At 44.2% G+C, this 19,062-nt stretch overlaps 1 protein-coding gene across 9 annotated transcripts in view; it reads right to left on the reverse strand.

The window, feature by feature from the left end:
• Positions 1 to 19,062, reverse strand: part of EPB41 (erythrocyte membrane protein band 4.1) — a 200,472-nt gene that overhangs the window by 171,924 nt on the left and 9,486 nt on the right. The window contains exon 1 of one of the 9 annotated variants that reach the window (XM_025447592.3): positions 8,397 to 8,541. The exons of the other annotated variants lie outside the window; for them this stretch is intronic. The gene's annotated coding sequence lies outside the window, so the exon portion shown is untranslated. Of the gene's footprint in view, positions 1 to 8,396; positions 8,542 to 19,062 lie in introns of those variants that run through there. 9 annotated transcript variants of the gene reach the window in all.

The raw sequence follows: 19,062 nt of genomic DNA on the forward strand, positions 1-19,062 counted from the left end.
ATGATGCTATGATCATTATGCAATCATTCACCCTAATCCTAATCTTTTCAGTCCTACAATATATCAGCGTTCATTAACAGTCATATTAGAGACAAACAACTAGCAAGAATAAGTCAGCAAAAATAGCATCTGGAAAAAAGGAATTATTGGATGAATCTTGCTAAGTAGATGACAATAATCTCTTAAAATATGGGTTGGATATTGGGGCACCTGGGTGGCTTTGTTGGTTAAGCAACCAACACTTGATCTCAGCTCAGGTCTGGATTTCAGGCTCATGAGTTCAAGCCCCACATTAGACTCCATGCTATACACACACACACACACATATATACACATACACATATACAGGGTTCCATGCCATATATATATGTATATACACATACACACACACACACAACCAACCAGTATATACTATATATATACACACACACACTATGTTATGTAATTACATATCAGTACATACAATATCAACCAATATCTAATCCATATATATATATGCATAATCCATATATGTGTGTGTGTCTATATATAGATGGATTGGATATTGGTTTATATTATGGAAATAGTTAATTTTCTTAAGTATAATGGTGGTACTATAATTATGTAGGATAACGTCTTTGTTTGTAGGACATGCATACCAAAGTGTTTTAGGTATAAAGTGTCATAACATCTGTGACTTACTTTCCAAGAAATTATGATACACACATATACAGAGAGGCAATCAGAAGCAGTCAGAATTACAACTCAGATCCCAAATCTTAATTATCCTGGGAAATCATATTCTCACTATACCCCTACATGTCTAGTGTGTCCCCTATGTTATGTATCTAGCTATTGTACTATACAATATCTGTGTTTAGGGGATGAGGATGAAATGAAAGACATGATATTGACCCTCTGCCCTCCAGAAGCTGGCAATCTCATTGGGGAACAGCAGTTTTATATACAATATAAAACAATAAACAACGAATCTGATATATAACAAATAAATGCTGCAAGAGTTCAGAAAAGGATACCAATAAACCTTCAGAGAATAAATATCTTTGAAAGCTCTTTCCTCTAACAGGTTTCTTATTCTTGGCATCCTTTCCCTTAAGTACTTCTCCTTTACTTTATCTACTTGGCAACAACCGACTGATTATTTCCTACCTTTTAACAAAATTATCTGGAGACTATCTAAAAATAAAATACATGTTTTGCCTGTTTAGAACACAGGATATGATTTTTAAAATAAAATACTATTTACATTTTCACTGGAAAAAAACACTAAATATACTATGTGGATTTTTTTGCCTTCAAAAGCAGCTATGTTATTTCAAGAGTTGAGGATGCCAGAAAGCTTGAAGATTTAAAAATAACTTCACAAAGAGCTCATTTCCAACACCAGATGGAAAGAAATTACTCTAAAGACACATGTGTGGGAGGACATATATACAACATCATATGACACCATGCAAAAGGTTTATATAATTACATAATACCATCAAGATTAGAAGGACTCACAGGTAGTAAGTTAGCAACAATGCCAATTCTCTGAATCATTAAAAAAGATAAAAGGGCAAGAAATAGCAAGTGGGTGGTAGCAAAAAAAAAAAAAAAAAATTTCACTTTAAGATCCCTACCTTGAGTCACTATCCCCTTGAAATGATTGACAGATAAAATTCGGCTGGCTCAGTCAGTGCAGAATGCAACTCTTGATCTCAAGGGTTGTGGGTCTGAGCCCCATGTTGGTGCAAAGATTACTTAAAAATAAAATCTCTTAAAAATAAATGAACAAAAATCTAAAATAAATATACGAATAAAATTTGAAGACTTAAATCCTTGGAGCTCTTGACAGTTCTACCTATATCTATTTGGTCAAAACTAGAGAGAAACATGAATTTCAATAACCTGTGCCAAGTATATTATCAAAGTGAAACACTTCTCACTTGAATATATGTAGAACTTCAAATTGGTAAGTCAAAATACTTGACATATAAATGAAAACATCAATTCTTTATAAAATGATGTATTCAAAGATACACTGTTAAGATCTCATTGTGTTAAAACAATTCTAATAGGGTTATTTGTAAAAGCATTAAGTAATAACTGAATAGCAATCACAACCCAATCTGGACATAGTATTATACATTCATAAATTACCAAAAGTATACATTTCTATTTCACTTGTGGGTCACAGGTTTAATTTAACCAATTCAAAATAACTCCGTGGTTTAATGTTCCTAAATCATTGAGAATATTTCAAAACTTTTATAACATAACTTTTTATGACTTAATGAAGATATTATCAAAAGTTTTCTGAATGAAAATTAATATAGAGGGGATCCCTGGATGGCTCAGCGGTTCAGCGCCTACCTTCAGCCCGGGGCATGATCCTGGAGTCCCAGAATCGAGTCCCGCATTGGGCTCCCTGCATGGAGCCTGCTTCTCCCTCTGCCTGTGTCTCTGCCTGCCTCTCTCTCTCTCTCTCTCTCTCTCTCTCTCTCTGTGTGTGTGTGTGTGTCTCTCATGAATAAGTAAATAAAAACTTTAAAATATATATATTAATATAGAAAATATTTAAGCCTCAGTCTATGTTGTATGCAGTGCTACAATTCAGACATATAGAGTGCCTACCAAAAGTTGGTTTGGATTAGGATAATTTTTGTAGAGAACAGAAGGCTGCAGAGAAGCCTTCTTTTGTAGAGAAGCAAGCAGGCTGCATTTATAAATCAAAATTAACTTCAGGAGTATATATTATACCCTATTTTATTTTATCTTATTATTTGCACCTATTTCCAAAAAGAAATTGAGGTGTTCCCATCCCTATTAATATTAATATATAACAGAATTACACATATACATTAAATACAGATAGAAAAATAATTAGATAAGATTAATAGAGCATCTACTGCTTCTTCCAATCTTACATATCAATATAAACATTTAGTCATACTTCCTATCTATTCCATCAATCTTGCCTCTTCCTACCCACTCTGCCAAGATTACTCTAACCCTCCTCAAGGCTCCACTCCACATAGCTCAGAAACAATTTTAATTTCTCCAAATAGAGATTCCCTTGAAAGTTGAGAGGGCCTAACTCAGTTTTGTGGTAGTGACCCAAAGAACCCTCAGCCATGATAGGGAGACAGCAATAGACAATCACAGTTTAATCCATATGGATTTATCTTGGAGATAATCAAGAGATAACTGCAGTATGAGAACTGGTCTTAATAAGTGCGATAACAAAATAACAGATAATAAAATAAACATGATGCCAGAATTTCTATATACAAAGGACTTTTAGGGGTAGCATATTTATTTAGGGTGACTTTGGAGGAAGCTGATAAAGATTAGGGAGTAGAGTATATTACTCTCCAAGTCTCTTCAAGTTATTCCTTGAATTGTATTGACCACATCCAGTGTTGGTATTTTGTTTTTCTTTAAAGTCCAAAGGGCTAGCCAATTTATTTTCAAATACTTCAAGGCTGATACAATCTCATTTAAATAAAAATAATTAAGAAAAATAAGTGCAAACAGACTTTCATCATAATCAGATTCTCTCGCTAAACTTTCCTAAAACCAACATGTGAAGTGGTGTCAGTGAGGCAGTTAATTCTAAATAAGATCTGCACTCAAAATAAAATATCAAAGTTTTCCTAACACCTTCAGTTTCTGAATACTGTTTGTTGCTTATAGCTTCTTTAATCCTTCTCTCTGTGTATTCATTAAATAGCAGCAGAGTAGACTGAAATACTCATTTAACCCAGTGTGTATACCAGAGTATTTGTTACACTGCATTTTACTGAACATACTATGAAGCTACTCATAAAAAGGACACACAGTAAGCCACCAATGACATTCCAACAAACTTAAATAAAAAGTAAAAATTAACATATATATTTAGAATCTGGCTCTTCTCTAACTTAAAGCTATTATAAATGCAATAACTCAATTACCTTCCAAAAAGTCTACATCCTCTACATAAATAAGGCCCACAACTGATAAATTCAGAGGCCTTTTTTAAAAGTTTTTAAGTTTCAACATTGGGAGTATTAGAGAAAAAAGCCATTCATAAAAAAAAAAAAAAGGTTCTTAAAATTATCATTGCTTAGCTCACAAATAAAATAAAATTATTCCATTCTCAAGAAATAGAGGAAAAAACAAGTTCTTCAAAGGTAGGGATGAATCTGCATCTGAACATGCCATGTAACCAATCACGGATTTGATAAGACTCTTGGAAAAATACACCGGCAGCACTTGGTTCTGGCCAGCTCCTCAGATAACAAGAAAACAGACTGTAGTCTAAACATGTGCTCCTCTTGATTTCAGAACCAAATTCAGTCCCCCCCCCCCCCCCCCGCCGGAGACACTGATATGTTAAAGTCATAAAATCAGATCACTAATATTAAACTGGATTTGAGGGATCCCTGGGTGGCACAGCGGTTTAGCGCCTGCCTTTGGCCCAGGGCGCGATCCTGGAGACTCGGGATCGAATCCCACGTCGGGCTCCCGGTGCATGGAGCCTGCTTCTCCCTCTGCCTGTGTCTCTGCCTCTCTCTCTCTCTCTCTCTCTCTCTCTCTATGTGACTATCATAAATAAATAAAAATTTAAAAAAATAAATAAACTGGATTTGAACATTCAGAAGACACTATATGCAAGCTCTATCACTCATATCACAAATTATAGATCATATATTTTTTTTGGTTTTTGCCTCCTATTAAGGCTGACTTTACTCTTCAGAAATAGATCTCAAAAAGAGGCAATACTAAAAAGCATTTATTTATTTTTTAAAGACATTATTTATTTGAGAGAGAGAGAGAGAGAGCATGAGCAGGGTGAGGAGCAGAAGTAGAAGCAGACTCCCCCGCTGAAGAGGGAGCCCCATGCAGGCTCAATCCCTCACTCGGCATCATGACCTGAGCCAAAGGCAGATGCTTAACCGCTGAACCACCCAGGTGCCCTAAGACCATATATTTTAAATCACAATCTATGGATATGCGTATCGAAGCACCTGCAGAGAATTCAATAACCCTGTGATGTTTAGGCAACACTGCTGACAGACTGAACTCTGAAGCATTCTTAGCAAAAGTAGGAAGGAAACCAATACTGTAAGCACACTATCTCCCATAATATGAATTTGTTTAAAATTAAGACCATAAAAACTGAAAAACGAGATGGAAGTCTAGCTCTGTAATTTCCAAAAATGTTAAACTTAAGCTGCAGACAAGAAAACATCACACTGGTGAACTTTAAATGTAGGGCACAAACCTGACAAGAAAGAAGAACAGGAAAAAATATATAGGTCATACCTCAACAAATGCCACAACCTTTTTTCTTTTTCTTTTTTTTTTTTTTTTTTCCAGAGGAGACAGGAATCATTTAAAATCATTTGTCAGTTTAGAGGTGCCTGGGTGACTCAGTTAAGTGTCCAACTCTTGATTTCAGCTCAGGTCATGATGTCAGGGTCTGAGAGCTGAGCCCCATGTGGGGCTCTGCACTCAGCACACAGAGTCTGCTTAAAATTCTCCCTCTCTTTCTCCCTCTGCCCCTACTCGTGCACTCCCAAATAAATAAATATCTTCAAAAAACAAAATAATAAAATCATTTGTTAATTTTGATATTAGCTTAGAAGTGTTTCAGAGGAAAAGGAGAAGGGATAAAATGAGAGCATGTTTAAATATGCAAAACTGTGTATTCCTTTGCTAATGTTGTTATATTACTTTGCTAATATTATTCTATCTTGTTATTTTATATTGAGGATAAGCCTAGTTTAAAACAGGTTTGTTCAACATATCTACTATTTGAACACAACAAATATCATTTGAGAGTTTAACAAACATTAAGGAAATGTTGACCCTTAGACTACCAAGAAAGAGAAAAGATGCATAAAGCAAGCAGAGACACCTAAAAGATGAGTCTCCTAGCTTGGATTAGCTTAGTCTATTTCTATTAGCTTAGTCTATTTGCTGACAGTCAGAATTTCCGAGCATTAAACTTAAACTTGCCAACTGGTAGAGTTCTTAGCTCTGTGTAGAATGGAAGCCTAAGTAGTTTTCTTTTTTTTTTTTTTTTTTTTTTTAAATTTTTTTTTTTTAATTTATTTATGATAGTCACAGAGAGAGAGAGAGAGAGAGGCAGAGACACAGGCAGAGGGAGAAGCAGGCTCCATGCACCGGGAGCCCGACGTGGGATTCGATCCCGGGTCTCCAGGATCGCGCCCCGGGCCAAAGGCAGGCGCCAAACCGCTGCGCCACCCAGGGATCCCAGTTTTCTTAATCCACCATCAGCCATCATCTATTACTAAGGGCTACCCATATCCATGAGACACTTAGGACCTAAACCCTTTTAACAAACACCCGTTAAAGAAAACTGAACTAGCTAGCCATACAAATGAATCTCTAAGAAAATTCAAAACAAAACAAAAAAACTCCATCACGTTCCTTCCACACATGGAACTTTTCCCCATACTTCAAATTCCTAATATGTGGAGCATTTTTAAGGTGAAAGATCCAAAAACAGTCAGGAAGAACATATCCAGAACAGCACAGCCAAAGAGACCGATAGCCAAGCTCTTCTTGGTTGAAAAACACAAGTAATGAGAATAGCGGTGGAAAGGTAGTTTGGGGACTTATGTATAAGACATTTGGCATTAAAACACTGGTATAAATGCTGGGAGAATTTTGGCGAGGCCTAAAAATTTAAAACATTTATTTCCAAGCCTGAATTCAGCTATATAAATAAGGGAGAAAAGTGTTGTCGGGTTACTACCAGAAAAAGATATCAGAAGGTTATTAGCACACTCCCAGTGAGTTCACTTTTATTTATTTTCATTTTTTTTTGAGTTCACTTTTAATAGTGGCAAAGATATACCCTACTTCAGATATACCCAGAGATATGAATAACTCTTGTCTTTATCTTAATTATAACCTCTTGTAGAAAGCACTCTGAATTAGCACGATTCCAAGGCAATCTGACATTCAGTTATAGCCACTTTTTATGTCATTTATTGAGTGCTGACTGTGTGCCAGACACCCTGCCACATACTCTACACGGATTATATCAAGAAAACCCCCAAGAAACTATCCACAAAACCAAAAATTATACAACTGGCAAAGAACTCAGGATGTTTCCAACTCACAGGAAAAAAGGAAATAAAAGAGTACATCAGGTTTCCACAAAGAGTAAGGTGGAAATATAATATATAGATCACCTGCTCGATTAAAAGCATAAAACCAACTAAAATTTCTGCCAGGAGTGAGAAGACAGAAAACAGTAGTGAGCAACAGCGTATACAGGATGTCCTCAACGGAGCATAAATCCACTATAATATCCAAGACACAACCATTTCTTGTGATTTTCCTTAAAAACAGAAAGAACAAAATAGCAACTGTGAAATCACCCAGACTACTTAAAAACAAAAAACAAAAACAAAAACAAAAAACAGAACACCCATCTCCTAATCATCAGTTCATGCCAAAAAAAAAAAAAAAAAAAAAAAACTCACAAAAAACAGAAGTCCCCCCAGACTAGGCATTTATGGTAGGGCACGGGGGAGAGGAACAACAGGATGACAGTGGCTATCATGTGGCCAGAAACCGGTCTGTCAGCAATTCGTCGCACGTGAGATCAGCGTCTCTCCAGAGAACCCGCGATCCTGAGGCGGATGCAGCGGGCCCCGGCGGCCCCCCCCGCGCGCCCCCGGAACCATCGCGGGGGGAGGGGAGGCTCCGGGAGGCCGAGCCTAAGCCAGCCTCCCCACAGGTAGAAGCAGCCCCGCGAGCAGGAGGAAATCTTTCCAAGCCGACAGATGCAGGAACTGAAAAAGGAGGTCACGATGCGGAGAGAATAGATTTAACCCTTTGGTCCCTGGGCACCGCGAAGCCCGGGGGGCGCGCGGCAGGGCTCGGGGTCGCGGGGGGGTCGCGGGGGGGTCCTCCCGCCGGGCGGGGGTCTCCGGCGGGAAGGCTCCCTCCAGCCCTCCGACCGCGCCAGACGTCTCCCGGCAGCCCGGCCACCTCGTCACGAAGAAACTGCTCTGCGGCTGCACGCAACACCTTCGCCACCCGGAACCCGCAATCCTCCCCCATTTGGTCTCCTTCCAAGGCTCCTGCCCGCGGGCCGTGATGGGCGGACCTCGTCGAAGACCCCGAGCCCAACTTTGCGGGGCTCTCCCTCGGCGCGGCCGCCCCCCCGCCGCCCGCCCGCCTCCCTCGGCTCAGGCCGGCCGCGTCCCGCCTGCAGCCCCGCAGCCTCCGCGCCCCCGGCCCGGGGCCTGAGGGGGGGGCGGGCTGCAGACAAAGGGGCTGCGGCGGCGCCGCTGCGGCCGCCAGGACCGTCCCCTCGGGGACAGCTCCGCGCCCCCACCCCGCCCCGCGCCGCCGCCGCCGCCGCCGCCGCCGCCGCCTCGCCTCACCGGTGGCCCCGGGGCCCGGGCTCCCGAGCCCGCCGCTGCAGCCGCCCGAGGAACAATGGCAGGAGAAGGCGCCGGCGCCGACACTCGGGCCCTCTGCGGCTCGCCGGCCCGCCGGCTGCTGGCGGACTGACTGACTGACTGACTGACTAACCCACCGGCGGAGGGAGGGAGCGAGCGAGCGAGCGAGCGAGCAGGCGGCCCCGCGCGCGCCCTCCCGCCTTCCCTCCGCGAGGCGAGGCCGCCGGCCCGCAGCCAGCCAGCCCGCGCGCGCCCCTCCCCCTCCGTGCGCCACAACATTGTAGTAGATTTCTATTGGGCGGCGCCCGAGGGAGGGAGGGGGCCGGGCCCGCGGCCCGCCTGCCCATTGGCTGAGGCCGAGTTGGGCGCTCCTCTAGTGTCCCCCTCCGCGAGGCCGGTCAGCGCCGGGGAGGGGAGGGAAAGAGGCGAGAAGGCGAGGGGCTGGGCGCGAGTGCGCAAGCGCACGTCCAACTCGCTCCGCAGGCCGGGTGTTCCCGGCCCCCGCAGCACCCACGTGGGGAACGAGGCCGCTCGCTCCCCGGACCTCCCCGGACCGAGGGGAGGCCCTTCCCGCCGGGATTTGGAAGCCTCAAGCAAAGCCGAGGCTGCTGCCAGCCGACCGCCCACCCGTGCACCTCGTGACCTTCTTCTCTAAATCACTTAGCTTTTCCGGGCCTCAGTTTCCCCACCTACCAACTCGGTGGTGTCTAGGCGCCATTCCCACCCTGACATTCGTGGAGGCTTTACCGCTCCTGGCGGCCGTGCCAGGCCCGACGCGGAAGCTGAATGCTGTGGCCAAGCCAAGATTTCACCTGTCTTTTTTGCATGGAAGGGTCTCCTGATTCCACTCCGGGCACCCTCAAAATCATAAAGACCTAGCTTCCGAGGTCTGCACGCCAGCTGAACTTAGGCTTGCTCTGACAAGTTGCCTGATGTGCCTTTATGGACTCCTGAAAAGGAGTTTCGGAGGCCCCTTGACTCGTCACACTCCCTGCCAGGCTGGTCTCTGAAAAGGCTGAGACCAAGAGTTGCATACTCCACTGCCCGAGCCAGCCAGGTGCCCTGTATTAACTATATTTTCTATGAAAGCACAGTCCCTCTAACGTAAGATAGGTTCTGGTATTCCCATTTTAGAGATGAAGACACTGAGGCAGAGAGGCTTAGACCTGTCAGGATAAGAAGCCAGGCCATCTAACCAGAACCTGCCTTATGCCAGCTTCTGGCTCTCCTGGTATCTGATCACAGCCCCTCCCATCTGCAGCTCAGCCCTAGACACAGACACCTGGGTTCAGTCCTCCCTCATGCTTTGGACTTCTGTCTGTCTCTAACCCCATAAAGGGAAATAATGATAGTTCAACCTCGTAAGAGCTACTGTAAGAATTAAGTCAGTTAAAATATGTAAAGGGCTTAGAATACTGCCTAGCTCATAGTAAGATCTACCTAAGTGTTCACTGTTACTGCTATTCAGAGACTGAAATATGGAGAGATGTAGCGCAGCCTGACATAATGTTTGTTAAGCTCTCAATTGTCAGCACTGAGCTGAGCACATGGCATGAATTACCTGTTTGAAACATCCTAAGTGAATCACTTGAGCACTACCTGACTACCCTATCTAAAATATACTCCACAGTACCCTTGCCCTGCTTTTTTTTTTAAGATTTTATTTTTAAGTAATCTCTACAGCCAACATGGGGCTCGAACTCACAACCACAAGACCAAGAGTTGCATGCTCTACACTCCCCTTTTTAAAGATTTTATTTTTACCTTGTCTCACTTTAATTTGCTTCATAGCCCTTACTTCTACCTGACTTTCTTTATATTTAATTATTTGTTGCACCTCTCCATAAATTGTGGCAGTTTAGATCCACTAAATGGCAAGCTTCAAGAGGACAGGGATTTTGCCCCCTCTTATTCATCTCCCGGAATAGTGCAGATTCAATAAGTGAACAAGTGAACAAATTATCCCCATTTTATATATAAGGAAGCTGAAGCTTAGTAAGGTCAGGTGACTTGGCCAGGGTCATTCTGTGTACCAGAGGTAAAGCACCTATTCTTGAATATTCTGGTCCCCTATCTCGGGTTCTCAGGTTAAGCCATACTTTTGATTCAGGGAGCTCTCACCCTACCATGTTTGTGCCTCAGAGGCTTCCTCCTTATCAGACCTGAAAATCTGGTACCATGGAGGATAAATCCTGAAGATCAATCACCAGGTGGCTTACCATGACCACCATGACCACTAATCCAGCAAATTCAGATTCATAAAAACCAATAGTCTCTATCCCATGAAGTGCTAGCCAATAACATAACATATTTCAAAAGGCCTGTTTGGATGGAGTGTGTAGTACTTAGCAATCACCACCCTGAAAAAAAGTAGGAGTCTCAGGCTAGGAAAAAATAGCTGGACTAAGGCACTTTAGTATAAATCACTCTCATATTGAGAGTGCTCTGCAACACCACACCAAAAACTGCTGGCACTGGCTTTAGAATCACAAAGACCTGAATTCCAGTTTTCACTTTCAATTCTTAGCCTGGAGATGAAAGGGCTTTGTAAACTAGAAAGTACTATGCATGCATGACTGATTTTGTTATTAATTAGGTTATACACCATCACCTATTAGGCAAAGTCCTCAATCCCTGAGTTAGCTAGGCCCACCACATAGTAGAGAGTGAGGGGATAAGTAATGCCCAGTCTGAAGGAAGAGAAGCTACCCACACTACCCACAGTCATGTGCCCATGTGTCTCTGCAATTCAGACATCCAGTTCCAGTTCACCCCGCAGAGGCAGCCACTGGGTCCCAAGGGTAAAAGTCCCAAGCACCATCCCTGAGGCTAATTTTCTAAGCAGAAATTCAGCAACCTGCCTGCCTGCTTCATGCTCACATCTGGGTGGCGGTTGTGCCATGCTCCAAGACCCAGGTTGGGGTCTCTAGGGGCCATTTCTATCCCGCCTGCCAGCTGAGCCCACCACTGCCTCCTCCACCACCCCTCCTGTTCCTTCCTAGGGAATACAGGCCCTGCTAGCTGCCTGTCAGCCCCTAGAACGGTCAAGGGCACTGAGGAAAAAACAAAACAAAAAGAAAAAAGACAGCATGAAAGGGTCCTAATCCTTTCCCATTGCAAACTGAGCTCAAACACCAGCTGCACAGAAGAGGGTGAAATTAGGTGTCGAAATTAGGTGGTGATCAGTGGGGAAGGCCAGGGAGGGTAGCTGGGGCCTCCGATGACCTGGAAGAGATGAGGTTGGGAGACAGTGGGGGTAGAGTGGGGGAAACAGTTGGAGTCTGAGCCATTCCCAAATCTGGGACATGGGCGGATTAGGGACACAGCTGGCCTTACGGCCCTGTGATAGGGCTCGTGGAAAACATTTGTCTGTTGTCAGAGAGTGGCAAGAGATGAAGAGGGCTTTGAAAAGCTGGGCCCACCAGCAAAGTGTTCTAAACAGTCACTACTGAATAAAAACCAATCCTGGTAAAAAAAAAAAAAAAAAAAAGTACAAAAGAGTAGAGTTATCTTTCCATCTTGCCCATGGTCATAAAATTGCAGTCATTTTAGACCTTTTAAATACAAATGATAAACAGGCTATGATCAGGCAGAAAAATTACTGTTCATACAGTAGTATGCCTTTCCTGGGCAATTATTTTTAGTAGTAGTACTTGAATTGTTCATAAAAAATATAGTTAATACAGGGCACCCGGCTGGCTCAGGCAGTGGAGTATGCAACCCTTGGTCTCACGGTTGCGAGTTCGAGCCCCAGGTTGGGTGTAGAGATTGCTTAAAAATAAAATCTTAGAAAGGAAGGAATAGTTCAACTTAATGCTTTTTTCAAACTTAAATCATACTGTTTGGAACTGAGTTTGGAACTAATTGGAACCTAATAATTTGACATTTGCATCACCATTTTTAATACTGCCCTCAAATAGATATACCATAATTTAGTTAATACTAAACACTGAACAGCTAGGTTATTTCCCATTTTTATTTCTTTTATTCAACAAACATCCTTTTATCTAATCATACCTATGATTATTTTTTTAGGATGCATTGACTGCAGCACTTTTTTTTTTTTTTTTTCTAAAGTATTACACATAAGCCTGCCCGTTCTGGTCATTTTTGAGATAAAGGTAAAGGTAATCAGCATATGTAGTAATTTTATACAATATCTTGTCTTTTGCATTTGAAAACACAGAGCATGCTTTGACCTCTTTGACACAATGCACTTTGCTTGGAAAAAAAATGCATTAAGCTTGGTTCTAAAGCACAGTAAGAACAAAAAGTGTGATTTAGGGATGCCTGGGTGGTTCAGTGGTTGAGCATCTGCCTTCAGCTCAGGGCATGATACTGGAGTCCCAGGATCCAGTCACATATCGGGCTTCTTGCATAGAGCCCGCTTCTCTCTGTGTGTCTCTCATGAATAATTAAATTTAAAATTTTTTATTTTTTTTAAAGATTGTATTTATTTATTCATGAGACACACACACACACACACAGAGAGAGAGAGAGAGAAAGGCAGAGACATAGGCAGAGTGAGAAGCAGGCTCCATGCAAGGAGCCCGATGTGGGACTCAATCCCAGGACTCCAGGATCATGCCCTGAGCCGAAGGCAGGAGCTAAACCGCTGAGCCACCCAGGGATCCCCTAAATTTAAAAAATTTTAATGTGATTGAAATACATCCATTGGAGTTAGCAAGTTATGTCCTTTCTGCCAAGAAGAAACAGGGGCAGAAGGGAAGGGAGTTGAAAATGTAAAAGATGGTAGCTAAGACACTTCCTCTAGGCCTCTAGATTCCCAAAATGTTAGAACTGGATATGCCCCTAGAGGTCCTCAAGCTCCAGCTGCTAGCTTTTAAACAGATGGGGAAATGGGTACAGAAACTGGAAGGGAAAAAAAAATAAAAAAGAAACTGGAAGGGACTTGTCCAAGGTCACACAGCAGAGAGTGGCAGAGCCCAAACTTGAACACAAGCCTTCTGATCCCTACTGCAGGATTCTGTTCTCTGCCTTCTGAGTCCACCTAAATTTCCCTTCCAAAGCTACATGCCAGGGATCACTGGGTGGCTCAGCGGTTTAGCGCCTGCCTTTGGCCCAGGGCATGATCCTGGAGTTCCAGGATCAGGTCCTGCATCGGGCCCCTTGCATGGAGCCTGCTTCTCCCTCTGCCTGTGTCTCTGCCTCTCTCTCTCTCTCTCTGTGTCTCTCATGAATAAATAAATAAAATCTTAAAAAAAAAAAAAAGCTACAGGCCAAGCTGAATTCTACAGCTATAAAAACCTAGGAATGTCTGAGCTGGAAGGGCCCTTAGATATAACTTATTAATAAGAATAATGACAACTGCATTTATTAGGTATTTACTAAGTACAGGGCACATACTAAGTATTTTATATGCATTTATTGCATTACACCTCATAGCAATCCTACAAAGTAATATTACTTTCAATTGCAGTCGAAAAACTACAGCCCAGGGCACCTGCGTGGCTCAGTCACTTAAGTGGCTACCTTTGGCTCAGGTCATGATCCCAGGGTCCTGGGATCAAGTCCTGCATTGCGCTCCTTGCTTAGCAAGGATCCTGCTTCTCCCTCTCCCTCTGCCTCTCCCCTCTGTTCATTCTCTCTCTCTCTCTCCCCCACCTTCTCTCTCTCTCTCTCTCCCTCTCAAATAAATAAATAAAATCTTTAAAAAAAATAAAGATTTTATTTATTTATTCATGAGAGACACACAAAGAGAGTCAGAGACATAGGCAGAGAGAGAAGCAGGCTCCATGCAGGGAGCCCAATGTAGGACCTGATCCCAGGACTCCAGGATCATGCCCTGGGCCAAAGGCAGAGGCTCAACCTCTGAGCCACCCAGGCGTCCCAATAAAATCTTTAAAAGAAAGAAAAACTACAGCCCAGAGACATGAGGTGATTTACCCAACATCACACAGCTTAAACTAGCTCTGTCTGATACTACTGTCCACTGTTCCACACTGCTTTCATATCACTCTCAGAAAAGCAGTTTGGAAATGATATGAATGAGCAATACCAGCATCTGTCCCAACACCCCCAGGGAAAGGCTGTTGTGGCTGCTTCTGACTATAGCCCTGGGACATTCAAGGAGGGACTCAAGGATCTGGCCTCCTGTGACCCTCCCTAACCCCCTTCTCTCGACAGCTGGAGTGAGCCTAATGACCCTGATCCAGCAAAGCCTCCAGCTCACTCAAGCTTAAACCATTAATTCTCTCTCCCCAGGGCCCCAGGTATCCTCTAGAGGGTTACCCAAGAAAGAAGGGGAGAGACTCGGTGCCACCAACTAGCTGAGCCCCTTCTAAAACTGCTAAAATCAGCCTGGCCCAACCCTCACCTAGGAGATGGCAGAGGAGGGGCCACAGGGAAGCAGGCAGGACTGAGCATCTCCTTCCTATAGGCACTGAGGATCACGGAATGAACGAGTCCCATACATTAAGAGCAACCAACACTGGGTGCCTGGGTGGCTCAGTTGGTTAGGTGGTTCAGTTGGTTAGGCGTCTGCCTTCAGCTCATGTCATGATCCCAGGGTCCTGGGATCCAGCCATGCATTGGACTCCTTGCTCAGCAGGGAGCCTGCTTCTCCCTCTCCCTCTGCCTGCCATTCCCCCTGCCTGCCATTCCCCCTGGTTGGGTGTTCTCTCTCTCTCATTCTCTCTCTCTCTCTCTCTGTCAAATAAGTAAATAAAATCTTTTTTAAAAATTGCCATTATTATCATCCCATAAATGGGTAATGGCAAAAAGAGGTAAAAGAAATGTGGACTTCTGAGGCAGGCAAACCCGGGTTCAAATCACAATTCCACCACTGAGATGATATGTGAGTCTAAGCAAATCAATTCTCCTCTCTTCCTCATCTATGCAGAAAAGCTGTATACCAAGTACTTCTTTTTTTTTTAAAGATTTTATTTATGTATTTATTCATAGAGACACAGAGAGAGAGAGGCAGAGACACAGGCAGAGGGAGAAGCAGGCTCCATGCAGGGAGCCAACGTGGGACTTGCACCACCGGGGCTGCCCCCAAGTACTTCTTATATACAGTATGTTAATGAACCTTCACTATAGTCCCTTGAGAAAGACATGACTGTAATTCCGATTTTACAGGTGAGGAAGTAAAACACTTATCCAAGATCACCCAGCTAATAAGTGTCCAAGTCTGGATACAAATCTACATCTTCCTGGCTTTATTGCTATTACTCTTCTTATAGTTTACAGATTGCCTGCATTTTCACAATGGTCATTGTACTGATACCAGCAAAGATATATAGTGCACTCGCTATGAGCCCACTACACTATCCTGCCTCTCTTTCCAGTGAGGCCAAGTAGGTGTCTCTCTCTCTGACAGATGAGAAACCTGAGGCCTAGCAAGAGGTAGTGATATCTCTATGGTGACCCAACAACAAAGCAGCTAAGCAGGGACTTGAATCCAGGGTTCCTTCCCTAGGGTTCCTTCAATATTATTACTGAATCCTAAGCATCAGAAAATGCCCTGCCTCCTGAGTATCTGGAAACCTTATACCTAGGTCTCCCAGGGGAATTGGAGAACACCCCCCCCCCCCTTGTAGCATAGAGAGCTGGGGGTGTGGAAGAGAAACTTTCCAGGATACTGCCTGGGTTCTCCAGGTGCCCAGAGCTTTAAACACCTGTGTCTTGGCCTGCCTATGCCATGTACCCATAGCTGGGAAGGGGGGGTCGTTACAGAGGAAGCTGCATGAGGCCTGGGCTTCCCTGGCTGGCACAGCTCTCTGCTGTGATTTCTGCTGAAAAACAAAAAGCTCAATCCTCTGGGCCTACGTGCTAATTACCAATAATGACATAATAACCATTGTGGGCCCAACAGCCAAACAGCCCCAACTAGAAATTCTGCATAGCTCAGTCTCAGGAACAAAAGATTTGAGCACTCCAACCGAAACTGATGCTCTAGCAGAAAATGTCAGAAGCAAAAGGGCTTTAGGGTTGACCCAGCCAAAAGTGTTATCTGACAAATGAAGAGCATGTCGGCCACTCATACAATTACTTATTGAGAATTATTTATCTGCACAGAATAGTGCCAGACCCAGAGAGAAGAGGCTTCATTTTTTTTTCATTAAATAGCTCCACAAGAGGCGCCTGGGTGGCTCAGTTGGTTAAGCATCTGCCTTTGGCTCAGGTCATGATCCCAGGGTCCTGGTACTGAGCCCTACATCGGGCTCCCTGCTCCGCAAGGGGCCTGCTTCTCCCTCTCCCTCTGCCTACTGCTCCCCTTGCTTGTGCTCTTTCTGTCTGTCAAATGAATAAATAAAATCTTAAAAAAAATTCACTCCACAATTATTTATTTAGCACCTACCATGAACCAAACACTCTTCTAAGTACAGAGAATATAACACTGAACAAGACAGACAAAAATCACCATAGTCACTGAGCTGACCATTCCAATGGGGGGGGACAAACAATAAACAAGTGTTCAATAAAATACAGTAAGTCAAAGAATGATAAAATGCTATGGAGAGGAAAAAAAAAAATAGGCCTAAAGGGAAGATAGGGAATGTTCCTGTTGTGGCAGCAAAGAGTGTTACCATTTTAAATAAGATGGAAGGGCCTTACTGAGAAGGTGACATTTAAACAAAAAAATTAAGGACATGAGAGAGCAAGTCATGAAAGTATTTGGGGGCAGAGAGTTCAAGGGCTAGTGCACAGCAAGTGAAAGGGCCCTGGAGTGGAAGTGTGCTGAGTATATTCAAAGACTTGCCTGTGATCATAGATTTAGTCATTGACAGAGCGGAGAGAGGAAAGGAATCACATACAGACTGATCACCCACTTGTACTTGAACTCTCTTAAGCCTAGGGCAACTCTGGAGGTAAAGATTATGCTCACCATCTCACCATTTCCCAGATGAGGGAGTGAGATCCAAAGAAGAGAAGTAATTGATCCACAGCACACAGCTAGAATGAGCAGGTCTATTTGACCCAGGCTGCTAGTGCCTCCCTGCTTCTCTTCTCTATGTCCTGCCCATGCAAATCCCAAGTATCCGTCGAGTGAATTAATGAATGAACAAATAAATTTCTCAAGCCCTGCTCTCCCAATGAACTGTTTGCAGACCGGTCTTCTTGTCTCTACTAATCATGGAATAACAACAACAATAATTCCAATGTGTCAGCTCCGAACTGAATATTTTAACCTGAATTTAGCGCCTCCCCCCCCACCTCAGGTAATCTTAAGAGAAGGTGCTAATATTTTCCCCATTTTACTTGTGAGAAAACTAAAGCTCATTGAGGTAGAACTCACTAGAGGTCCCACAGTTGGTAAGTGGTGAAGCTGGGATTTAAACCTAGGTCTGTCGACTCCGAAATCCTTTTTTTTAATCCTATAATATTAGTAGAAACCTCTGACATCAATCCATCCCCTTCCCTTTATAAACCAGAGAACAGGCTCAGCAAGGGCAGGTGAAGAGCTAAGGGAGGGATGAGGCCCACCAGCCCCCAGTCTGGCATCCCTTCTACTCCACCACATGGGGGCTGTGGACTAGGTTTTCTCTTCTATGCCTGCCCATTTCCCCCACCTCCAGAAGGCTTCGTGTTGTCCCAGCTCCCAGAGGACAGTTCCAGGAAGCTCACGCTCCACCCCTGCCTCCTCAGCCTAGGCCTGGGTAATTCAAGACCCTTCTGACTGCCTTCCCAAAGTGCTTGCAGTGGCATTAACCAGAGGCAACGGCAAAAGGGAAACCGTCCTCATGTGGCTCCTGGAAGAGAGACAGTGCAGGCTAGGTGCCAGGAGGGCAGGATGGACTGGGGGCAGGAGCCAAAGCCAGGCCGAGGGTGAGGCTAGAGTGTTCCAGCCAACCAGAAGTGGGGGAGAAGGGGAGGAGGGTAAAAGATGCTGAGCCTCTGGCTTTGACACTGGTTCATTGAGTGTCATTTGTTCAACAAGAAACTGTATCAGGGTGCCTGGGTGGCTCAGTCGGCTGAGTGTCTACCTTCAGCTCAGGTCATGATCCCAGGGTCCCAACCACTGAAGCCTCAGAATGCTCAACACTGGACTAAGTGCTTTATCTGCATCATTGCCAATCTTCGCAGTAAAATCAGCCCCATTTTACAGCAGAGGAAACTGAGGCTCAAAAAAGTGAAGTGACAGCCAAGGTCACTGTATCACACCCATTCATAGTGTAGTGCAAACAGGGTCTGGAGACCTGGGTCCCTGCTGCATGACCCTTGCACCATCAGCCCCCTGCTCTGATATGAGGTTCCTGCATCTGTACTATAAGGGACGTGGTCAGGAGCCCCTACTGTAAAATCCAGGGGGCTCCAGGACCCAGCTCTGCCCAGACTGTGGGGCCTCCCGCAGATACAGGGCATCACACTTAACTCTTCTCCCCATCACCCAGAAAAAAAAGGGCCTGGTTATCAGCTTCCAGGGGAAAAAAATAAAGCCACAGATTTTCAAAATATTTGTCCCTGTTTCAAGGCTGCTGGCTTTGGCCTCCAGCCAGGAAGGGGCCCCTGGGGTGGGGAGTTGGGGGGAGCCCAGGCCTCAAGACTGAGAGTCCTTGGGCCTGAGGCCAAGGGGGGCAAGGGGCAGATGGGGGCGAGCTGGGCAGTGGGCCAGGACCCCTCTGGAGATTTGGGCTTGTTTCTTAATCCTTTCCTCCTTTTGTTGGCCAGAGCCAGCTGCCAG

This window comes from Canis lupus, chromosome 2 (assembly GCF_003254725.2).
Source record: "Canis lupus dingo isolate Sandy chromosome 2, ASM325472v2, whole genome shotgun sequence".
NCBI lineage: Eukaryota > Metazoa > Chordata > Mammalia > Carnivora > Canidae > Canis > Canis lupus.